Source organism: Ambystoma mexicanum, chromosome 6q (assembly GCF_040938575.1).
Source record: "Ambystoma mexicanum isolate Mex_15411 chromosome 6q, UKY_AmexF1_1, whole genome shotgun sequence".
Lineage (NCBI taxonomy): Eukaryota > Metazoa > Chordata > Amphibia > Caudata > Ambystomatidae > Ambystoma > Ambystoma mexicanum.
Genome location: NC_090937.1, coordinates 214,200,190 through 214,225,629, shown reverse-complemented (window position 1 = coordinate 214,225,629; position 25,440 = coordinate 214,200,190). Strand labels below are relative to the sequence as shown.

At 53.3% G+C, this 25,440-nt stretch overlaps 1 protein-coding gene across 1 annotated transcript in view; it reads left to right on the top strand.

Moving 5' to 3' along the window:
- The window catches only part of LOC138515493 (uncharacterized protein C4orf17 homolog), a 698,631-nt gene that overhangs the window by 602,509 nt on the left and 70,682 nt on the right, over positions 1-25,440 (top strand). The window lies entirely within an intron of this gene.

The following is a 25,440-nucleotide window of genomic DNA, read 5'->3' as shown; positions in this document are numbered from 1 at the left end:
AAGTCCACCCACCTACGGATCCACAATACTGTTAACCTCCCTGGACTCTCTACTGCTACTCCTTCTCCCACAGGTGAAGTGGGCACATCAACCACAAATTAATGGTCTCCCTCCAGTGGATTCTATATTTCCATATTCCACAGCCCATCCATTGCCACTGACTGCATAGGGCCAGGAGGTAGTCGTGAGAAGAGCCTCCCACCCCCCAGTAATCTCCAGGCTCAATATAGACCCCCTTTGTGCAAAGTCAAAGACACAGAGGGACAGTAAAATAGATAGAATTGGACAGGACAGAACACAGGCACAGGACAGAGCACAGGCGCATAACACTAGTGAGATAATTGGGTTTTAGCCTTCTCATCCCTTAAATTCTGGGCCAGTTGCTGAAAGGATCTGCTCACATTTAGGGCTGTCTCTATCAGGACAAAATGCAGATGTTTAACAGCCTCTAGTGCTGCACGGCCACCACTTTAACAGTGCCCCCACAATCGCTTTTGTAACACATTTCTTTTGTTAGTGGCAGTGCCTTTCCCACTGTGATGGTACATTTCCAAATGAAAGACCTCACACAACCCCAGTTATTAACCAAATATGTGTCTGCTTCCAAGACAAGTAAAAAAACACAGTAAAACTCCCTTTTAAAGATTAGTTCATATCCATGTCTAAAAGCTTGCCACTCAAATGAACCATTGTCAAACAAATAGGTCAGGCTTTGCAAATTGGCTTTGCCAAAGCTTGCTCCTTCAGCTAAACAGTGTATGGAATAGATCAGAAAGCACTGTTCCACATTGTTGAGAGTTTGATTTGAATACAGCATTCATTGGGCCTCATTACGACTCAGGCGGTAAGGGTTTTACGGCGGCGTAAACAGCGCCGACCCTTACCGCCTGAGTACGAGGTCCCTTACCGCCATGGCGGACTTAACACCTGCTTTTAGCAGGTGTTAAAATCCATGGCGCTAAGGGACCATGGAGTTAATTACGCCACCGTAATTTACGGTGGCGTAATTAACGCCTTCCCCACTCCCATTATGCCCTATGGGGCAAAATGGGAATGGGGAAGGGGAAATGGGAAAATGGGGATTTACCGCCCCGCCAAGGTTGGAATGGGGCGGTAAGTCCGCCTACCACCATGGCGTAAACGTAGTTTACGCCATGGTGGTAAAGTCACGGCCCAGGCGGTAACTTACCGCCTGGGTCGTTGTATCTTTACCAAAAGTTCCTCCACGGTATTTTAAGTTCATACATTTCCTTCCTGATATTCTCAAATTACACTTAGGTAGAGGTGTGGGAACCTAATAGGATTGGGGACTTATCACCCCCACTTTGCAGAGTGCAGGATCCCCCAAATGTTCCTGACTAGAGGATGCAGAGGAAAAGGCCTCATATGCTTTTCTATAATCACCTAATGTCCTAAGTTGAAATCGGCTCCTGCAGCCATTGAAATGCAAAGGCTGTCCAACTCGGGCCCCAGAAATCCAGGTCCCCATGAGAAGGATGCAGGAAGGGTCTTTGGAGTTTACAAATTGATCGTCAGTCCTTTTATGTTTCTGTAATCAAACTGAGCAGGTAAGTATCTCTCTGCAGTCAAACACATACTGCTGATTTGCCGCAGGGTTGAGTTAATATCCATGAGTCATGACTGTGCATCATGTATAAAAGAAAAAAAGCAGCTTAAAACAAACATTTCTTTACAATTGTCAACAAATGGCAATTCGGAGAGTAATTATGTTTGTAATATTGGCATATTTTCTATTCCCCTAAAAATAAACAAATACTCATAGGCCTTGCAGGGACACAAACATATTGCAATTTTGCTTGGGTTAAAATGGTACATGAAGTAGCAAATCCTCCAGCTTTCACTTAACACTCCCACTTTTTCATGTCTCCTATGCTCCTGCTTTGCAGCTATGATTACTCGAGTTCTTTAGATAAATGTGAAGAAATATGAGTGTAATACCAGTATATGCAAAGAAACACTTTGACAGCTTTGTATGAAGGATAATCGTATAGGTATGAGCAAATCCATAAATAGGAACACATGTGTGTGATTGTTCTTTCCAAATTTGTTCTTTCACAGTAATACAAAGAGGACATTAGTTCTACTACTGATGAATTAATGACATCTCTAACCAGGCTGGTGCAAAAGCCTGTGACAAATATGGAAGCATAAATTCATAACCCATTAGCACCCCGGGCGGTTGAGCCAGCCAATCAGGTGGCTAGGAATGCGGGCTTGAACCACTGGTACAAGCCCGCGTTCCAAGCCACCTGATGGTCGGCTCTCCCCTCTGTCATCTTCCCCCCACCCTCCATCCCCCTTTTCTTTTTCTTTATCAACCCCTGATCCACCCCACTGACCTTATTTTGGCCGCGGCAGCCCTTGCCGCTGCAGCCGCAGCTTCCTCTCAGCTTCCCACAACCTCCATGGAAAAGGAATCGGGGCTCCATTTCCATGGCGGCCATGTTGGTAAAGGATTTTCCTTCCTACAATGGGACACACGCGGCGTCCCGTTGTAGAAAGGAAAATCCTGTTTTTTAGCACCCCAGTCTGCCAGTTTGCCGCTTTGGTAAGCCAGAGTGCTAATGGCCTTATGTACCCATTCCACAGGCAACACCGTGGGGTAACGGCCCTGGGCCTACGTTAATGGGCCTCACTTCGGTCGGGCCGTTAAATGGGTCCAACATCAATACTTACGGCAGTCGGTACAGTACCACCTATTAACAGCTTATGGTAGTGCATTTCCGTACATACAGTGTTTTTGCCCCAAGTCTACCTATTAAAAGGCTGCAGCAGTGGACTAAATTGGCTTATGCAAAAGCCTATTCTATAAAAAGAAGCACTGATTCTTAGCCCTATCTTTCACCTGTACAAAAATGACACACGTGTAGCTTGTTTGAAGCATATTTCTTGTGCAGACTGCACAGCGCCACCTTAACCATGTGTGCCACTAATTATGGACAAGCAGTGTTGGAACTTTGTACATCCAATGTTGGTGCAAACAGCATGACACTGAATAATAAAGCCTCTGATTGAGCACGTATGTACACTAATTGCTGGTGCCTGGCTTCTCAATACTGCACAATGTCAAAAGTGACTAACCCATGAACACCAGACTGCCCCCTCACCAAATGTTTGTCATTGTTTAGCCATGCATCATAGAGTGGCCTTCTCCCTTTATAAAACAATAAGTAGAATAAATCTAAGTACAACATATAGGTGAAAAAAATGGATGTCCTGAAAATACCTGTGAAAACGATGCATAGATTCAAAGCCCTGTGTTTCACCTGAACAAACATAACACATGGATACCATGGCTACAGTTAGAATACTTGTGGCAGACAGCACAGCACCTATGAACTATGCCTGGTAGTGGACTGCTATCGCCAGATTGCATAGCACCATCAACTAACAGACTATTGTATGGGGCCTTGTACATACAATGTTTAAAGCCTGTGATAGTGCACTCCTGCACACTAGGTGCTGGTGTCTGGCACCACGGTATTGAAAAATGGCATGATACATAGATGAAAATGGTGGCATACCCAAGTACATCAGGATTGCCCCCTCACTAAAAATGTGTCAGTGGTTAGCCATGCATAAAGAAGCAACTTGCTCTATTGACAAAAAAGATATAAGACTACAAGTAAATACAGCACGTAGATGGAAACAATAAATACAGCACGTAGATGGAAACAAAATCAATGAATTAGGCAGAGTAGAGTAAAGGACCTCTTACAAGCAACATTCTACAACTCTTGCTCAAACGTATGTGCTAGCCCAGGCTTCTACAAAAATGCTGATCCCATGCACTCAAAACGTGTTGCTTCTTTTTACACTGTGATTTGCCTGCTGCCCCTCTCTGTTATAAAACACGCTTTTCAAATGGATTAGCTGTTCTAGCCTAGGGTGACGGGATAGTAGTATAGGATTTCCTTGTGGCAACAAAACATATTTGTCAGTGTTGAGCTCTGCATCACGGGTCAGCCTGCTCCCTTTGCAGAACACTAAGTAGAATCAATATGAATGCAGCACATAGGTGGACAAACATCCATGCACTGCAAAAGCCTGTGAAAAACAAAGAAGCACAGAATCATAACTGTGTGTGTCACCTTGACAAAAGTGGCACGAGGTTACTAAGGCTGAAGCTACTTTACTTGTGCTTGATATCACACCACCATCTGCTAACCATGTGTGATAGTGATTGTTTTTGGCACGTGCTAGTTCCTCATTGCATAGCTCCACCAATTAATGGCCTATCGAGCTGCAGCCTTGTACATCCAAGGTTTAAATCCTCTGATAATGCACACCTGTACACCAATTGTTGGTACCAGGTTCAATAATATTGCACAATGCCATGGTGAATAGATTAAAATGGTATCATACCCAAACACATCATAAAGGCCCCCTCACCGAATATTTGTTAATATTTGTCCATGCATCATGGAACAGCCTGCTTCCTTTACAAAAATATAAGAATACATATAAATACAGCAAAAATGAGGAACACATATCAATGCACTAGGCGCGTTAGATTAAAGGAGCTTGTATCTAGCCCCAATTTACACAGTTGTCCAGATTTTACAAAATGGGCACTCCGATTCACTAAGAAGCCAGTGTGCTCATTTTTGGAGAGTTGCAAACTTCTTTGTATTACACATATCCATATTTTTTTTCAGCTGTTTCAGCATGGTATAAAGGGAGAGCAATGTTGCATTGTTTTTGTGGGGACAAAAAATATTTGTCAGTTTTTACCCAGATATTGCTTGTGCAGACTCCACAGTCCCACCTATCGACCACATGCGGTACTTACTGCATTATGCACGCAGTGTAGAAACAGAAAATGCACTAAAAAACATCATATAACAAATATAAATATAATCCCAATAAGGACAGATACAAGCAACACAAAAGTTAAAAAATATCACTGTAACGGGTAGGATAATTTCCCCTGCCACCTTCACCGGTTGGGGATTTTTCTTGCAGCCAGAGCCCTCAAACAGCGGCAGGAAATGTTGATAATAGTAAAAAATGGTCCACAATTACTGCTTTTTTTTCACACAGAGACAAAAAAAGCTGTCCTTCACAATAAATCAATACTGTGGATGATTCATTGGAAAGGCTGAATAATGAAGAAATAGTGCACATGGATGTAGTAGAGAAAAACACTAGTAGTGTGGAGGGCGGAGTAGACCATCGCTACATTGTTTTTAAAGATTTGCAAGCCGATTAATGGAATTACTGTGCGCTGAAAATTCCTGCGCAAGCGTGCAAAACCATGCGAATCGCAGTGCAAGTGCGAAAATCACAGCAAAACCCGCGCACATCGATTCATGGAAGTCCGTGCGTGAGTAAAATCTGGGATGTGCGCTGAAAATCTGCATGGCGCACGCCGGCGCACAGGTCATCTAATGGTGTGCGCTATGGCCACAGCGAAAGCACACATAGCGCGGCGCACATAACAAAAGTAGGCGTAACACGGGGCGTGACACGCAGAATGGGGAACAACCCGTGAAAATGTGGGCGTCACGGGGAAGTACAGGAGGCAAGTGCGTGGAACGCCCACACGCTCGCCTACAACACGTATTCATGGAATCGAATAGGGCAAACCAGCGCACGGGTGAAGACGCGCATATGCCTAAACACGTCCGCCACACGAAGGCAGGCGGTAGCGTACCTGCGCATGAAAAAAATGTGCACCAAAATGTGCGCTAACAAAAAGCACGTATATACAGCTCTGATGATTGTCCCATACTGTGGTCCTCTAGGACAAATGATGTGCAAAGGGGTACGCGACAAACACGAACACCCCCTGTGTCAAAAATAGCATGTGCATGTATTTCGGGGGTGCGCAGGAAGTTTCACACGTGATTGGCCTTGGGCGAGTGGGGTGCGTGTAAATCTGGAGTTCGCGGGAAGTTTCACACGCGATAGGCCCTGTGCGAGTGGGGTGCGTGTATTCCTGGGGTTCGCGTGAAGTTTCACACGCGATTGGCCTGAGTACGTGTAAATCTGGGGTGCGCGGGAAGTTTCACACGCGATTGGCCTTGGGCGAGCAGGGTACATGTATTTCGGGGGTGCGCAGGAAGTTTCACACGCGACAGGCCCTGTGCGAGTGGGGTACGTGTATATCTGGGGTGCAGGGGAGTCCTACATGTGAATTGGCAGTGTGGGTCCTCCCAGGTGTTCCCTCTACACCCTCCACAGCCCCTGCAGGCAGCCCACACCACAGGGGACTACCCTGCACCCCTGGTCATGTCCCGCAGGCAGCCCATCCACCATGGGCATGCCCCCCAGCCAAGCCACATGTCAGCTTGCACTACTGATCACCAACGCATGACCCCCTCCACCCCCACCCCCCAGCAGTGCAGGGCACCTGCCAGCAGGCCCCCACGCATGTCCCACTCATGTCCCCTTGCACTCCCACCCCCCAGCAGTGCAGGGCACCTGCCAGCAGGCCCCCACTCATGTCCCACTCATGTCCCCTTGCACCCCCACCCCCCAGCAGTGTGAGGCACCCGCCAGAAGGCCCCCACTCATGTCACCTTGCACACCCACCCCCCAGCACTGAGGGGCACCTGCCAACAGGCCCCCACTCATGTCCCACTCATGTCCCCTTGCACCCCCACCCCACAGCAGTCCAGGGCACCTGCCAGCAGGCCCCCACTCATGTCCCATTGCACCCCCAGCACTGAGGGGCACCTGCCAGCAGACCCCCACTCATGTCCCACTCATGTCCCCTTGCACCCCCACCCCCAGCAGTGCAGGGCACCTGCCAGCAGGCCCCACTCATGTCCCCTTGCACCCCCACACCCCAGCAGTGCAGGGCACCTGCCAGCAGGCCCCCACTCATGTCCCCTTGCACCTCCACCCCCCAGCAGTGCAGGGTACCTGCCAGCAGGCCCCCACTCATGTCCCCTTGCACACCCACCCCCCAGCACTGAGGGGCACCTGCCAACAGGCCCCCACTCATGTCCCACTCATGTCCCCTTGCACCCCCACCCCCCAGCACTGAGGAGCACCTGCCAGCAGGCCCCCACTCATGTCCCACTCATGTCCCCTTGCACCCCCACCCCCAGCAGTGCAGGGCACCTGCCAGCAGGCTCCCACTCATGTCCCCTTCCACCCCACCCCCCAGCAGTGCAGGGCACCTGCCAGCAGGCCCCCACTCATGACCCCTTGCACACCCACCCCCTAGCAGTGCAGGGCACCTGCCAACAGGCCCCCACTCATGTCCCACTCATGTCCCCTTGCACCCCCACTCCCCGGCAGTGCAGGGCACCTGCCAGCAGGCCCCCACTCATGTCCCCTTGCACCCCCACCCCCCAGCAGTGCAGGGCACCTACCAGCAGGCCCCCACTCATGTCCCCTTGCACCCCCACCCCCCAGCAGTGCAGGGCACCTGCCAGCAGGCCCCCCACTCATATCCCCTTGCACCCCCACCCCCCAGCAGTGCAGGGCACCTGCCAGCAGGCCCCCACTCATGTCCCCTTGCACACCCACCCCCCAGCACTGATGGGCACCTGCCAACAGGCCCCCACTCATGTCCCACTCATGTCCCCTTGCACCCCCACCCCCCAGCACTGAGGCGCACCTGCCAGCAGGCCCCCACTCATGTCCCACTCATGTCCCCTTGCACCCCCACCCCCAGCAGTGCAGGGCACCTGCCAGCAGGCTCCCATCCATGTCCCCTTGCACCCACACCCCCCAGCAGTGCAGGGCACCTGCCAGCAGGCCCCCACTCATGTCCCCTTGCACACCCACCCCCCAGCAGTGCAGGGCACCTGCCAACAGGTCCCCACTCATGTCCCACTCATGTCCCCTTGCACCCCCACTCCCCGGCAGTGCAGGGCACCTGCCAGCAGGCCCCCACTCATATCCCCTTGCACCCCCACCCTCCAGCACTGAGGGGCACCTGCCAGCAGGCCCCCACTCATGTCCCACTCATGTCCCCTTGTACCCCCAACCCACAGCAGTGCAGCGCACCTGCCAGCAGGCCCCCACTCATGTCCCCTTGCACCCCCAACCCCCAGCAGGGCAGGACACCTGTCAGCAGGCCCCCACTCATGTCCCCTTGCACCCCCACCCTCCAGCACTGAGGGGCACCTGCCAGCAGGCCCCCACTCATGTCCCACTCATGTCCCCTTGTACCCCCAACCCACAGCAGTGCAGCGCACCTGCCAGCAGGCCCCCACTCATGTCCCCTTGCACCCCCAACCCCCAGCAGGGCAGGGGGCCTGCCAGCAGACCCCCACTCATGTCCCACTCATGTCCCCTTGCACCCCCACCCGCCAGCAGTGCAGGGCACCTGCCAGCAGGCCCCCACTCATGTCCCCTTGCACCCCCACCCCCAGCAGTGCAGGGCACCTGCCAGCAGGCCCCCACTCATGTCCCACTCATGTCCCCTTTCACCCCCACCCCCCAGCACTAAGGGGCACCTGCTAGCAGGCCCCCACTCATGTCCCACTCATGTCCCCTTGCACCCCACCCCCCAGCACTGAGGGGCTCCTGCCAACAGGCCACCACTCATGTCCCACTCATGTCCCCTTGCACCCCCACCCCACAGTAGTGCAGGGCACCTGCCAGTAGGCCCCCACTCATGTCCCACTAATGTCCCCTTGCATCCCCACCCCCCAGCAGGGCAGGGCACTGCCAGCAGGCCCCCACTCATGTCCCCTTGCACCCCCACCCCCCAGCAGTGCAGGGCATCTGCCAGCAGGCCCCCACTCATGTCCCCCTGCACCCCCACCCCCCAGCAGTGCAGGGCACCTGCCAGCAGGCCCCCACTCATGTCCCACTCATGTCCCCCTGTACCCCCACCCCCAGCAGTGCAGGGCACCTGCCAGCAGGCCCCCACACATGTCCCACTCATGTCCCCTTGCACCCCCAACCCCCAGCAGGGCAGGGCACCTGCCAGCAGGCCCCCACTCATGTCCCACTCATGTCCCCTTGCACCTCCACCCCCCAGCAGTGCAGGGCACCTACCAGTAGGCCCCCACTCATGTCCCACTCATGTCCCCTTGCACCCCCACCCCCCAGCACTGAGGGGCACCTGCCAGCAGGCCCCCACTCATGTCCCACTCATGTCCCCTTGCACCCCACCCCCCAGCACTGAGGGGCACCTGCCAACAGGCCCCCACTCATGTCCCACTCATGTCCCCTTGCACCCCCACCCCCCAGCACTGAGGGGCACCTGCCAGCAGGCCCCCACTCATGTCCCACTCATGTCCCCTTGCACCCCACCCCCCAGCACTGAGGGGCACCTGCCAATAGGCCACCACTTATGTCCTACTCATGTCCCCTTGCACCCCCACCCCACAGCAGTGCAGGGCACCTGCCAGCAGGCCCCCACTCATGTCCCACTCATGTCCCCTTGCATCCCCACCCCCCCAGCAGTGCAGGGCACCTGCCAGCAGGCCCCCACTCATGTTCCCTTGCACCCCCACCCCCCAGCAGTGCAGGGCACCTGCCAGCAGGCCCCCACTCATGTCCCCCTGCACCCCCACCCCCCAGCAGTGCAGGGCATGGCACCTGCCAGCAGGCCCCCACTCATATCCCCTTGCACCCCCAACCCCCAGCAGGGCCTGGCACCGGCCAGCAGGCCCCCACTCATGTCCCACTCATGTCCCACTCATGTCCCCCTGCACCCCACCCCCAGCAGTGCAGGGTACCTGCCAGCAGGCCCCCACTCATATCCCCTTGCACCCCCAACCCCCAGCAGGGCCTGGCACCTGCCAGCAGGCCCCCACTCATGTCCCACTCATGTCCCCTTGCACCACCACCCCCCAGCAGTGCAGGGCACCTGCCAGCAGGCCCCCACTCATGTCCCACTCATGTCCCCTTGCACCCCCAACCTCCAGCAGGGCAGGGCACCTGCCAGCAGGCCCCCACTCATGTCCCACTCATGTCCCCTTGCACCCCACCCGCCAGCAGTGCAGGGCACCTGCCAGCAGGCCCCCACTCATGTCCCCTTGCACCCCCACCCCCCAGCAGTGCAGGGCACCTGCCAGCAGGCCCCCACTCATGTCCCACTCATGTCCCCTTGCACCCCCACCCCCCAGCACTGAGGGGCACCTGCCAGCAGGCCCCCACTCATGTCCCACTCATGTCCCCTTGCACCCCACCCCCAGCACTGAGGGGCACCTGCCAACAGGCCCCCACTCATGTCCCACTCATGTCCCCTTGCACCCCCACCCCCACAGGGGTGTCACAGGCCACGCAGTCAGGCTGTCTACACCAGGTCTTGGCCATCATGACTGCACGCCCATCAGTCCGCAGGCACATATACCTGCCCAGAACACCTGCAGAAAGGTTGCCAGACATTTCGTCGAAAAAAATTGGTCGACCAGACAAATGGTCGAACCAATTTGGTGGAAAACCAAATGGTCGAAATTTTTTTTTTTTTATTTTAACCCTTTTTTTTTTTTTTGGGGGGTCCCCCCCCAACCCCCTTTTTTTCTCTAAAAACCCCTTTTTTAACTAAACGAAAACCCGAAAAATAAATATATAAATAAATAAAAAAATTCAACCATTTGGTTTTCGACCAAATTGCGTCGACCAAATTGCAGTCGACCAGTTTTTTTTCGACGAGTTGACTGGACACCCTGCAGAAAGGCAGGCTGCCGTCCAGGATTTCTACGCTGTGGCACAATTCCCCAAAGTCCTAGGTGCCATTGATTGCACCCATGTGGCTCTACGTCCCCCCAGGGCATCAGAGTACATCTATAGAAACCGCAAGCACTGGCATTTCAAACAACGTCCAGGTAGTATGTGTTGCCAAGGGAATCATCACCTCAGTATATGCCAACTATCCAGGGTCCACCCACGACAGTTTAATTTACAGAATGTCAACCCTCAACCGGGACATAGAAGCTGGGCGGCATGGCGATACAAGGCTGCTTGGTGAGTATAAATGCCACAGCACATGCATGCATGCCAGATACTGAGTAATGTCGCAACCCTACTAATGATACCCATCACCACCTCCCCAGGGGACAGTGCCTACCCTCTGAGCACCCACATGATGACGCCAATTCGGAACCCCACCATGCCACCCGAAGTAAGATACAACACAGCCCATATTGCAACCCGGGGCATAGTGGAGCGCACATTCGGAGTGCTCAAGTCACGCTTTCGCTCCCTTGACCGTTCTGGCGGACAGCTGTTATACGCTCCCCCAGTAGTGTGCAGGATCATAGTGGCAGCATGTGTCCTGCACAACGTTGCAACACGCCGGGGCCTGCCAATGGACATAGTGGTGCCCCCACATCCCCAACCACATGCACACCCGGTGCGCATGGGAGGGGAAAGGGCATGGGGTGAGGCAGCCCGAACGCAGCTGGTGGCTAATTACTTCACTTAGAATCACACCCCTGTGGAGTGGACACAGCCCTGCCACATACCAGCTGACAATCGATGATGACAAAAGGGACAGTGAACTGTCACAACCATAACAGCCTGAGATTGGTCACCTGGAAGTGTCACAATGTGTGCATCCCTACCTACAGAAACACCACCAATGCTGTGTCATCAAAAGACACATATGCTGCTAAATGCATTACCCCCTTGCAAAATACAACATGAGAACAGTGCCATGTTACCCAACCCCTCCCCAGCACCACCACCCAACACACCATGGCATGTCATGCTATGTGAGAGCAAACAAAGCAATCCCGAAAACCTGACACAAGTGTCACAAAGTACAGTGTCCCTAATGGAAACTGGCCATACACAATATGCTACCAGTAATGTTGAACTAACAACACACATGACCAAATACTTACCAACAATACAATGCAGCTACACAAGCTCAAACATAACTAAAACATGACAGTACTAAGTTAAAGTAGTCATAGGGCCTCATTACGACCCAGGCGGTAAGGGGTTTACGGCAGCGTAAACAGCGCCGACCCTTACCGCCTGAGTACGAGGTCCCTTAGCGCCATGGCGGATTTAACACCTGCTTTTAGCAGGTGTTAAAATCCATGGCGCTAAGGGACCATGGAGTTAATTACGCCACCGTAATTTACGGTGGCGTAATTAACGCCTTCCCCACTCCCATTATGCCCTATGGGGCAAAAATGGGAATGGGGAAGGGTAAATGGGGATTGGGGACTTACCGCCCCGCCAAGGTCGGAATGGGGCGGTAAGTCCGCCAACCACCATGGCGTAAACGCAGTTTACGCCATGGTGGTAAAGTCACAGCCCAGGCGGTAACTTACCGCCTGGGTCGTAATGAGGCCCATAGTCTTACAACCTGAATATGCCACCACATCGCCCCCTTCCAACTGTAATCTTGCAGGCTTCAAAACTTGTCTGTGTACTGCATACAACATGAACTCCATCTCCAAAGTAGACGGCCTTGTGAAGACATGAGGAATGAACCTGCAAATTCAGAGGGAGACATGGAAGCATAATCATACATAATTCCAACATGCAGTGTACAATAAAACAACAATATACACAAGGAATGTCTACACAGTATTGACTACAGACTGCCCACACAGCTCATGGGAGCCCAACATCACTGTGTACATCACTGTCACTTGGTCACACCCTTTGCAAGCCCATGGAAATGGGAAGCAGGAGGGGTGTGTGTCTCACGAACTCAAGCATCGAACCCAAACTCAGGACAAGCCTGCATGTGCCCAGCCGGAATACAGTGGATGCCCACGGGAGCCACACAAGGCAACACACTGTTAAAAAATAATAAAAAATTAAAAATAAAAAAAGCAAAAATCAAAAATCAAAAATGGCCATGTGGGGGGTGGGAGGGGCGGAGGAGGCCACCCAGGAGGTCCGAGGACAGGGTGTGCACCAACAGCCGCCTGTGTGGATGTTGGGAAAAAAAACACCTCCATGGGCTCATGGCCTGCACGGCTATGCCAATGTGGGAGAACTGCTGCTGTCGCTCTCATTAACCTCTGCTGCTGCCACAGGAGGTGGTGGTGCTATGGGAGGCAGCCCACGCAAATCCCTGGTATGGTCCTCCATGGCAGCAAGCATGCGGGTGTGGAAGGTCTCGTTCTGGAGGATTATAGTGCGGAGATCCCCATGCAGCACCTGACGTGATTCCCGGATCTCCTCCCGAGTTGCCTGCATCTCAGTTGAGAGCGAACGTGTGAGCCGCTCCAGCTGCTGTTCTATCCTCAAGTTAGTGGAAGTCTCAAGGTCAACAAGAGTCTCCCTGAGGTGATGGAGTTCTACCCTCAGGGCTTCCCTGTGGCCCTGGGACTCTATTGATATCGATTGGTGTAGAGTCTCCAGTGCCGCCCGTCTGTCCCTGTTGGACGCCAACATGTCCTCCCTGTGTGATTGGCAAATGGAGTCTGTTGCCTGCTGTAGAAGCTCCATCTGCCTTTTAGGGGGGACAATGGAAGTGGCCACCCTCTCCATTGCTTGAGCCATCATCTCAACTGATGCTGCCTGTTGGATTGCCATACCGTAAATGGATTGTTCCCATGCGGTATTGCCTGGTGGCGTACCGCGTCGGCGGGCACCACACCTGTTTGGGGCAAGGCGATCTGCGCCTTGCTGTGCCGGGACTGCCTGAGGCTGCAGGACTGCATTCCCCCTCTGGTCTGCTGGCCCAGGAACAGGATCAGATGTTGTGGAGTGTGACCCTGCACCCGTAACTGCCAAAGGCTGACTAACCAACACTGACATCCCCATAGAGGGTTCTATCCCTGGTGAAGGTGGGTTGGACAGAACAGAACCCCTTCCAGAAACACTTACCTGCGACGCCACATAGGTCTCATCATCCGAATCAACACCTGAATAGAGGTCTGGGAAGGTGCACGCAGAGACACCCCTGGACAGAATCGTCTGCAGCAAGAGTGGGTTCTCACCCACCACCACACCACGTCCCCCACTGGTGGCCGGTTGTGCCTCAGGTTCCTCCTGGGTCTGCACCATCTCCTCAACCTCAACAGCATCAAGTGCGTCATCCCCTGCAAAAACATGAAAGACAAAAAATGGAAACAGGCATTAGCACCATAGCACACAAATAGGCCTGACAAGCTACAGAACCAGTACATGATTTACACATGTCCCACATGACTATAACCCTCCCATGCATGCACTGAGTTGGAAGGGGAGGCAAAAGTCTGACACTGATGACACCAAGATGGAAGAGCAACACATTTGCTGCATGCTGGGTAGCACTGCCATCACGCATTGGCCTGTGAGTGTCATGTCCTATACACATAAATGACACATGCCATCAGACAGATGGCATGTACCATAGCCATGGTACATTCCACAAGTACCTCCATATGTTAGTGAATGAGTACTGTCACCCATCCATGTGAGATGGACATGAAGAGATGAAAAATGCCACATAGTGTGAAAAGATACGCCATGTGCCACACACTGCAACACATCCAGTGTACAAAAATACAGTGATTGCAGGGCCATGTACACATCAATGGTTGTGCACTTCAACATGACAGGAAACAACTAGCATGTTCCACATTCAAACAAGCCCAAAAACATCATGTGATCAGGACAACACTCATTCAGCCTGAATGGTCAAATCATTCAACTATCAAGGTGACACATGTAAGCCAATGAGAGGTTCTTCAATGACAGAAGCATGTCACATATGCCACAATAGGGCTGAGGAATGTGTTGCAAAAGTGGGAGAATTGAAACAATCAGCCTGAAAGAACAATGAAAAATACAAACAATGTTGTTGCATGATGCCACCTCAAGGGCTGTAATGTTGCGCTAAATTACTACTGTGGGCAGAAGGGATAGTGTCACACCCAAATTCAAGGCCACAGAATGTTTTGGATGAAGCACATGGGTGACCCAGACTACTCAGTCACACACACCCTCACCTGGCACTCAATCAGAACCCGTCACCCAAACAACATACACATGCATTACACACACACGCATGGACACTCACCGGACAATGTGTCCTAATCGGGTAGTTCTCCCACACCTCGGATCTGTTCCTCTGTGACAAAGGTCCCAGCAACAGACTCACGTTCAGTGAGTTTGTTGTCCTCTTGTGGAGACCCACCGCCAGTCACCAGAGTAGCGGCATGACTTGAGGTCAGCTTGTCCTTTGCTCTGCGTTTCAGGTCGTTCCACCGCTTGTTGCAATCATCAGCTGAGCGCCTCACAAATCCAAGGGCACTTATGTGGTTGGCTATGGTCTGCCAGTGTGCCTTATGTTGACCAGGTGTGGTCTTGGACCCTGCAGTCACCACCATTTCGTGGCTATGTTGCAACACATAGCTCACAAGTGCATTAAGTTCTGAATCATTGAAGCAAGGCTTCCTTGAGGTACCGGAGTGTGTAGCCGTGCCTGGGGACTCAGCCTGTCGTGCCAGAGCACCCTTCTTCCTCTTTTTAGAAGGTGGAGCGGAGCCAGAGTGGCTAACGCCGCTCTGGTCAGTAGGGGCAGAATCACCGGTGGACTGGGTTGTTGGAGTGTGCGAATGCACATTGACCATAGGACTTGGTGCAGGCATTGTCTGAAGTGTGATGTTGGCAGGGGGAACATCAGTATGATGGACCAGGACCGACACTGTCCTGGCTGGGAGAGTCAGAGCTGAGGCGGATGGAGCTGCAGCTGCCCCTGGAGCCTCCCCACCCTGCCGACTTGGGGCAGCAGATGACATCGCTGCCCCAGATCCACGTGGCCTGGTGACACCAACTTGCACCGACACACGTAGCTTAGACTTGCTGACCTAGAAGTAAACCAGGGATTCATCCTGTGCCAACTCAGGTGCCACAATGGGCTGGTCCAACAAGGGCTGAACTGGGATGGTCTCAGCCACGTTTCCCTCAACAATGGGGGGGGGTCATGGGTGTCCCTGATTGGTCCTCCACACATGGGGGTATAGGGGTACCCTGAAAATCCTGGCCACGTCCCCTACCGCGCCCACCATGTACACCTTTTGAAGGTCGGCCACCTTTGCCTCCCTTACCGCTTGGTCGCCTCCCAACCATGGCACGGATGTTGTTGTGCATATGGGAGGAGCAGTAAACTATTGTCCTGGGCAATTGGGGGTCAAAGGGGTAGGGTACTAGATGGAATGCGTACCCTAGTGCTCTAACAAGGCTGTCTGTGACCCCTGGGGGAAGATGACGGGTCACGCAATGCACAGGCAGCCCAAAAACAAAAATAAACGTGTACGCAACCCCTCGTAGACCACGTGCGTGGAAACATGAACCCGCACTACGCTGTGGCACCCAGAAACACAAAAATAAGTGTACGCGTGATACACACAGCCTACAATGACCTCTGAAGGGGTACGCGACACACGGGGCAAGCACAGTTGCTAAGTACGTGCGGAACTCACCGTCTGCCTGGAAAAAGAACGTGAAAAATACGCGCGTGTGCTCGTTGGCAACACCCCCGCCAAAAGAAGAATTGTACGTTGTCTGAGGAGACAGGACAAAAGGAGAAGTGAACACTGTTTGAGGAAACAGGCCCAAAAAAAGTTGAAAAATGAAAGCTGTCAGAGGTAACAGGGAGTACGAACTTGGAACGCTGTGAAGTAATCGCGTATGAACCGACAAGAAGTACAGAATCCATCCACTCGCTCTCCACAAAAAGCACGTACAAGGAAATGGCGTCCTACACGTACCTTTTTAACCGGCCCACACGTACACGTCACTTACGCATCTACGTGCCCTTTCCTCCAATTACATGCGCTGACACTCGGACGTGCAGCTCTTCCACGTGTGCTCTTTCATCACGTGCTATGAGGGAAACACCTGCACGCGTCACATCACAGACGCGCTTATGCGCTAAGGGTCTTTGGTCCAATGAAAACGCGTACGTGCACTGACGTGCTTATGCGCTAAGGGCCTTTCCTCGAATTACACGCTGACGTGCAAGATTTTCACGTGCCAAATCACTCTGTATCAAGCTGGCCACGCGTTCACACACGGAAGACCACGCTCCTGCCCAGAAGGCCGAATTACGGCCCCCCAGAGCCCCGAGCACGCTCCCACCTGCCATCTGCTGCTGCCTGATTGCCTGCTGCCCATGTGCCCTGCCATTTGCGGCCTGCACATCAGCCAGGGGTGCTGTTGCTGTGACCACCCCTGCTGGAACTGAAGACTCCCGACTGGGATTCCATCGCTGCACAGCCCAGCCCCAGGACCCAGTTGCCCACCCACTCCTGCCTCTGGGGTTGCCATGTCCGGCACTACACCATCTGGCGGCACTGGCACCCCCAGCCAGAGAGGCAGAGGGCCACCAGCTTCACTGCCACCGAAGTTGGTGTCCTGGTGGAGCAAGTCTTGGGGCAGTATGATGCCCTCTTTGGAAGGTCGCGCGCCGACAAGGAAGGACGGACCAGGATCTGGACGGACATCGTGACTGCCATCAACGTGGAGGGGGTGGCAGTCTGCGAATTCCATCATGTCAAGAAGCGCTGGGAGGACTTCAGGTCCAGGACCCTCAACAAGGCCCGGCGCCTCTTGAAGGCAGTGGATGCTAAGGGACGCTGGGGCCACCTGTCGGGAGACCAAATGAGGGTCCTGGGACGCGTATGCCCAGCGCTCCACGTCCAGGTCCTTGAGAGGCACACCCTTCTGGAGTCGAGCGGTAAGTGTACATGTATACTGATTGGAAGCTGTGCGTGTGTGGTGTGCCAGTAGTGTGCAGGTTGCACATGTGGTTTTGTGGGGCCATGTATGGATGTGTATGTACAGGGCTGTGAGGCTGACACATGCGAGTCCTTTCATGTGTGAGACACATGGATGGTGTATTTGTGGGTAGGCATGCAGGCCAAATGCAGATGTGTGAGCACACATGTTTGAATGACTGTGTATGTCAGTGGTCAAGGTTGTGGTGTCACACATGGATGTTGGTTCCAGCTGCATGTATCTGGACTGTGCACACGTACATGTATGTGTATCTGACAAGTGTGTAACTGTCATGCAATATGGATGCATGTGAGACTGATATGTAGAAGACTGATTGCCAGATGTGACATGGATGCCGATCTCATCACTGCGACACTTGGTGGAGGTGTACACATGCATGTAAGTGTGGTGGCGTGTGTGCATGTCTAGTGCACTCCTTGTGTCTCATGTGATGTCTGGCTCACCTGTGCCTGCTCATGCTGTTGTATGTGTATGGATGGTGCTGGCTGTTGCGATATGGCTGTGGAATAGCTCATGTGTGTGATTTGAAATGACATGGGTGTTGGGGATTGTGATGCCATGTCTGAAGTTTGACAATGACACTCGTGTGCAACTGTCATGTGTGTATGAGTCCATTGTACAGTGCCCTGATGCCTGTGTCCTATCTTTCCCTGTCTGCAGCGTCGACTGATGAAGAGGGCGGAGAGGGTGCTGTGGAGCACAGCGGCAGGGATCGCACCGCCAGCCGGAGACGCAAGGCCCGGCTCCCCTCCCAGGTTGTCATCTCGTCGGGCAGTGAGGAGTCCGGTGCTGCGTCCCAGGTCGCAGCTGCCGAGGGGAGGTCCAAGAGGCGGAGGTCAGAGTTGGACTCCTCGACAACAGAAGGGGCAGCTGAGACCCCACAGGGCCCGACGGAGGAAGATGGCACAGAGTCATCCAGGTTGGTGGGGGGTTTGGTGGATGAGGAGGCCGTGCAAGGGACAGAGACGGGGTCTGGAGGTGCTAGTGGTGCAGTGCAGGGGCAGGGACAGGAGGCAGCACAGGCTGCCGCAGAGGTGCCTGTATGTAATGCTGTCCCCGATACTGTGACTGCATCATCTTGCACCAGCACGGATACCTACGTCCAGACCTGTTTTCAGGCAGGGGATGAGCTTATGACAACTGGCCTTCCTCTTCCTGCGGACGTGGCTTTTCAGGACCGGGTTGAGCCTGTCCTGGGTGGTGTGGCGTTGCGTCAACGGGCCATGCGAGGCGAAATGCAGTCTTTTCATGGGGAGAATGCATGTCGTCTTGAATGGCTCGTTGACCACGTCGACCTACTGGGACAGGTCACCAGGGCCGGATTCCTCCATTTTCTGGGCCTTGTTCCGACCCCCTCCTCAACTGAACCCCCTATGCGCCAGTCGTACTCTGTGCCATCTTCCCACCCATGTGTCACTTGGGTGCCCTGTGGAGCTGCATCTGACCCTGCGGCCAGGCTGGTGGAGGACACATCCCTGCCACAGTCGGGAGTCGGACGTCCAGCAGGGGTGGTCACCTCAACAACTGCACCCCAGCCGGAGGAGGATGTGCAGGCAGCAAGAGCCAGGGCACGGGCAGAGGCACAGCAGCAGCAGCAACAAGGTGGGAGCCATGATGGCTGGGGGCCTTCGTCATCGGAGGGGCAGGCATCGGCCAGAGGGCAGGAGGACCCAGGACGGGAAGGGTCTTCCGTGTGGCAGCGGTTAGGCCATGCCATAGATGCGGAGTAGAAGTGGGCAGAAGAAGCACGGCTCATGATGGTCAGGGCGGAGAACTCCATGCAGAGGGTCCTGAGGCGGGCAAGTGCCTCGAGGCAATTCGCAGGGAGTTGGAGGAGAACATGTCGTCGTCCCTGCGAACCCTCGGGGCCATGGAAGAGGACCGCCTCCGGGACATTGAGCAGAAGTTCGATGATGCCCTGGCCCGGGACATCCAAAAGTGAGCCGTCGGACTAGCCCGCTGCCCTTGTAAATAGTTAGATAATGTTAGGTTTCCTTTGGTTTTTTCTTTATTTTGGTTGCGCTTGGACAATGCACCACGTTTCTGTATATAGTTTTTCATTAGGTAGTATTTTTGATAGGTTTCATTTCTTCAGTTGGGATCATGGACCCTGGATTGTTCATCTGTATATAGTTCACTATTGGATTCATCTCTGGGGTTGCCATGTCGGGCACATCTCCATCTGGCACCACTGGCAACCCCCACCCAGAGAGGCAGAGGGCCACCAGCTTCACTGCCACCGAAGTTGGTGTCCTGGTGGAGCATGTCCTGGGGCATTATGATGCCCTCTTCGGAAGGTTTTGCGCCGACAAGGAAGGACGGACCAGGATCTGGACGGACATTGTGACTGCCATCAACGCGGAGGGGGTGGCAGTCCGCGAATTCCATCATGTCAAGAAGCGCTGGGAGGACTTCAGGTCCAGGACCCTCAACAAGGCCCGGCGCCTCGTGGAGGGGGGCCGGGGCAGCATGAGTACCATCCAGATGAGGGTCCTGGAACGCGTAGGCCCAGCGCTCCACGCCCAGATCCTTCGGAGGCAGACCCGTCCGGAGTTCAGCGGTAAGTGGCCAAGCATTGCTGTGTGAGACTAGGCATGTTGCAGGGTGCTGGTTGTCTGATACTTGCCTGTATGTGTGACATAGGCCATGTACGTATGTGTGTGTGCAGGGACATCATGGTCATGCTTGTGAGACCAGTAATGTGTGAACCACATGTTTGATGCATGTGTTACAATGCAACATGCGGAGCAGCATGGGGAATGCACACATTAATGCATGGCTGTCTCTGTTATTGGACATGGATGGGGTGTGAGAGATGGGTGCTGCTTTCATGGACATGTATGGTGTCCATGTCTGTGTGTCTGACTTGCGTGTCTGTGACTTGGAAATGCCATGGATGCATGACACATGTCTGTGACAATGTTCAGATTCACTGATGCAGCCTACTCATCCTTGTATCCACTGTGTCTGGGGTGTACGAGGCCAGATGGATGAAACTAGGGTGAAGTGTGTGCATGTGATGGGCATGACCCATCATGCATGTGAGTTTCAAACCAGCATTGTATGTTTGAAGAGTCCCTTGGACATGTATGCTAATGTTCATAGCATGCGCCATGCCTGTTACTGCATGTGTTTTGCCTGCACTGACCCATGTGTTGTGGAGGGACATGATGGAAGTGATGTTTGACAGTGCCACTCATCTGCTATTGCTTCCTGTCTAGGGGACCATTGTACAGTACCCTGATGCTTGTGTTCTATGTCTCCCTCTACACAGCGGCAAGTGATGAAGAGGGCGCAGACGGCGCTGTGGAGCAAAGCGGCGGGGATGCCCCCACCGGCCGGCGACGCAAGGCCCAGTCACCCTCCCAGAATTTACCATCGTCCGGGAGTGAGGGGACTGGTGCTGCGTCTGGCACTACGGCTGCAGCGGAAGGGGTGGGTGAGCCCCCACAGGGGCTTGCAACGGCAGAAGACGGTGTGGAGCCATCCAGGTTGGTGGTTTCCACAGAGGAGGAGGAGGCTGCTACTGAGCCGCACATGGGGCCTGGTGGGGGTGGTACCACTGGTGCAAGTGGTGCAGTCCAGGGCCAGGGGCCGGAGGCAGCACAGGTCACCGCAGAGGGGCCTGTGCATGTCGCTGTCCCTGACCCTGTGACTGCACCACCATGCACCAGCAGGGATGCCCCATCCCAGGCCCATCCACAGGTAGGGGGGATGTCCATGTCATCTGACACTCCTCTACCTGCGGACGAGGGGACCCCTGGCCGTATGGAGAAGGTCCTGATTGGTGTCGCGTTGCGCACGCGTGACATTCGTGATGACGTGCGTGCTTCCTGGGGGGAGCATGCACGTCATCACGAAGAGCAGCGTGCCAACGTGGCCCAGTTGGGAGTGTCCATGGTCGGGGGTTTTGTACATGTGTCGGCCACTCTGTCGGCCCTCTCCTCCTCTCCTCCTCTGTTGAGACTATGCGCCAGTCGTTCTCCATGCCATCTTCCAACCCAGATGCCACCAGGGCCCCCTGTGGACCTGCCCTGACCAACGCAGCCAGCTCGGTGGGGATCCCATCCCTGCCACAGTCGGGAGTCGGAGGTCCAGCAGGGATGGACACCACAGCAACTGGACCCCAGCAGATGGAGGATGTGCCAGCATCATCGAGCAGGGCACGTGCACGACGGTGTCGGTGGATTCCATCAGCCTGGATGCCGTCGTGCTGGCAGAGGCAGTTGCGTCGGAGGCAGCGGCAGGCTCAACATGGGAGGCATCATGGCTCGGGGCAATCTACATCAGAGGGGCAGGCATCGGCCGGAGGGCAGGAGGACCCTGGATTGGGAGTGTCTTCCGTGTGGCAGCGGTTGGGCAAGCAGATAGGTGCGGAGCGGCGGCGGGAGGAAGAGGCACGGCTCACGATGGTCAGGGCGGAGAACTCCATGCGCAGGGCGCTGAGGAGGGCTGAGTGCCTCGAGGGAATTCGCAGGGAGTTGGAGGTGGACATGGCGTTATCCCTGCGAGACCTCAGGGCCAGAGAACAGACCCGCCTCCAAGACATTGAACAGGAGTTTGATGATGCCCTGGCCCATGACATCAACAAGTGAGCCATTGGACTTGCCCGCCGCCATTGTATATAGTTCATTAGTCTTAGGTTACATTTCTGTTTTTTTTTTCATTTGGGGCGCATGGACTATGCCCCACATTTTTGTATATAGTTAGTCATTTGGTAGGTTTCATTGTAGGTTTCATTTATGTCGTTGGGCTCATGGACCCTGGATTTGTTATTTGTACATAGTTTTACAGTGGATTTTTCTCCTTCATCTTTATTTTTCTTCACCATGGAGCAATGGATATTACGCTTTTCTTTCCCTTTGGATTTGCTTTGTTGGACGGTGACTTTGGACACATTTTCATTTGGATTAATTTGGATTCTCTTTTTTTTTATTTATCATTTTTTGGGACATGCTGCATTTTCATTATTATTGGCATTATTGTGTGTTTTTATTTCATTCCCTTTATTTTGACTTGATTACATTTTTGTTTCTTACTTCAATGTGTGGTCTTCTCTCATTGGTTTCATGCATGTCACAATGTGGGTTTTCTCAGTCATGTGTTGCCATTGTGTGGGTCGGACAGACATGTACTCATGCGCATACTGCTTATTTGTGATCTATCATGTAATGGGGATTTCTATTTGGAGTGGATGTACAGCTTGGTTGGTTGTTTGGACTGGGGTGCTGTGGTGTGGGATTTGTGTGGCCATAAAAGCCAGGGATCTGGATTGTGATGACGTGTTGGCTGGGGGACATGTGTCAAGGCCTGCTGGCAGGTGCCTGTCAATGATGGGGAGGTGGGGGTGCAAGGGGACATGAGTGGGACATGTGTGGGGGCCTGCTGGCAGGTGCCCTGCACTGCTGGGGGGTGGGTGTGCAAGGGGACATGAGTGGGACATGAGTGGGGGCCTGCTGGCAGGTGCCATGCACTGCTGGAGGGTGGGGGTGCAAGGGGACATGAGTGGGACATGTGTGGGGGCCTGCTGGCAGGTGCCCTGCACTGCTGGGGGGTGGGGGTGCTGGGAGACATGAGTTGGTGATCATATTGCAACGTGACATGTGGCTTAGCTGGGGGGCATGCCCATGGTGGATGTGCTGCCTGCGGGACATGACCAGGGGTGCGGGGTAGTCCCCTGTGGTGTCGGCTGCCTGCAGGGGCCATGGATGGGGTAGAGGGGACACCTGGGAGGACCCACACTGCCAAGTCACCTGTAGGACCCCCCGCGCACCCCTGAAATACGCGTTCCCCGCTTTGACAGCAAAATCGCGTGTGAAACTTTATGCGCAGCCCGGTAATACACGTACCCTACTCCAATCGCGTGTGAAACTTCCCGCGCACCCCTGAAATACACGTACCCAGGCCAATCGCGTGTGAAACTTCCCGCGTACCCCTGAAATACACATACCCAGGCCAATCGCGTGTGAAACTTCCCGCGCACCCCTGAAATACACGTACCCAGGCCAATCGCGTGTGAAACTTCCCGCGCACCCCTGAAATACACGTACCCAGGCCAATCGCGTGTGAAACTTCCCGCGCACCCCTGAAATACATGTACCAAGCCCAATCGCGTGTGAAACTTCCCGCGCACCCCTGAAATACACGTACCCAGGCCCAATCGCGTGTGAAACTTCCCGCGCACCCCTGAAATACACATTCACAGGCCAATCGCGTGTGAAACTTCCTGCGCACCCCTGAAATACACGTACCCAGGCCATTCGCGTGTGAAACTTCCTGCGCACCCCTGAGATACACGTACCCAGCCCAATCGCTTGTGAAACTTCCCGCGCACCCCCGTAATACACGTACCCCACTCGCACAGGCCCTTTCGCGTGTGAAAGTTCCTGCGAACCCCGTAATACACGTACCCTGCTGAAATCGCGTGTGAAAATTCCCGCGCACCCCCGTAATACACGTACCCCACTCGCACAGGCCCTTTCGCGTGTGAAAGTTCCTGCGAACCCCGTAATACATGTACCCTGCTGAAATCACGTGTGAAAATTCCCGCGAACCCCAGTAATACACGTACTCCACTCGCACAGGCCCTTTCGCGTGTGAAACTTCACGCGCACTCCAGTAATACACGTTCCCCGCTTGGCGTTTGCTGTTTGGCAGCCCTGTAAACTGGTCCAGGGTTAGCGCAGCCCTTTGCGCTGAACTGGGAATGTTGATGGCTTTTCCTTGCGCAAGGGCGTTCTTGGGGGCGTAACTGGCGCTGCTGCAGGGTCGCTGCGCCACTCTGCGCCACGGCTGGTTTTGGAGGCTAAAATCCATGAATACGCTGTGTGCGGATATCGATTTTAGCGTGCGCCACTTTTGTGCGGAATTCTATGAATTACCCTGTTGGATTCCTCCTTTTTCGGAAAGTGAAGACTCAGAAGAGGAACAATTGGCATCAAGGAGGCATAGTCTCTCAACCCTATTAAGGCCAACACAAGCACAAGATCACAATGCATCTGCTATCATTGGAGTAAATAATGTCTTAACAGAATTTGTTCATTTATAGGAAAAGATCTCAGAGGGTGTTTCATGAAATACTGAATTGCTGGGGATCTTAATGACTAAATTGGAAGGTCACAATGCTACTTTGTGCTGTCCACAGGATGGCCTTCTACAAGATGGTATTTGTATCTCTGCTCAGGCTGCTGCAAGTAATTTCAAAGAGATTAGGCCTTTTAAAATAATAAATAAATTGATAAATAGTGACATGAGCAGAGTAAATACTAATGCAGAAGAAGCATCTGCTGTAGCTGTAAATGAAGAGATAATAATATCAGAGTCTGCGGAACAAACCAATGATAATTGTAGCATGTTCAGTGTACAGGTTTGGTAAACCTGGATAATGGTGTTATTATTCCGGCGGTTGTGGACATTTTGGATACACAAATAAAGGTTTCTACAATGTTTGAGAAAGTCAAAGTGCCTGAGAATAATGGCAAAAAGCAAATGAAAAAAACGAAACATTTAAAAATAGTAATGCTTAAAAAGAAATGTAAGCAATCTTTCAATAATTGGCCTCCAGAAAAGGCATTGCTTACTAAGAAGGTTGAGCCAGTTGTGGATAATTGTGTGCTGACAGAAACATCTACGAGCTCTCATAATGAGGAGTGCAAGAGGTACAGAAACTGGGTGACGGGCTACAAAATGATTTTGCATCTATCCTAAAAAATCAGTATGATCAGCAAAATGAGTTTATTGACTATTCATTGAAGAAAATACAAGAAGAAGATAACGAGAGAAGGAGACAAATGGTGAAGAGGAAAG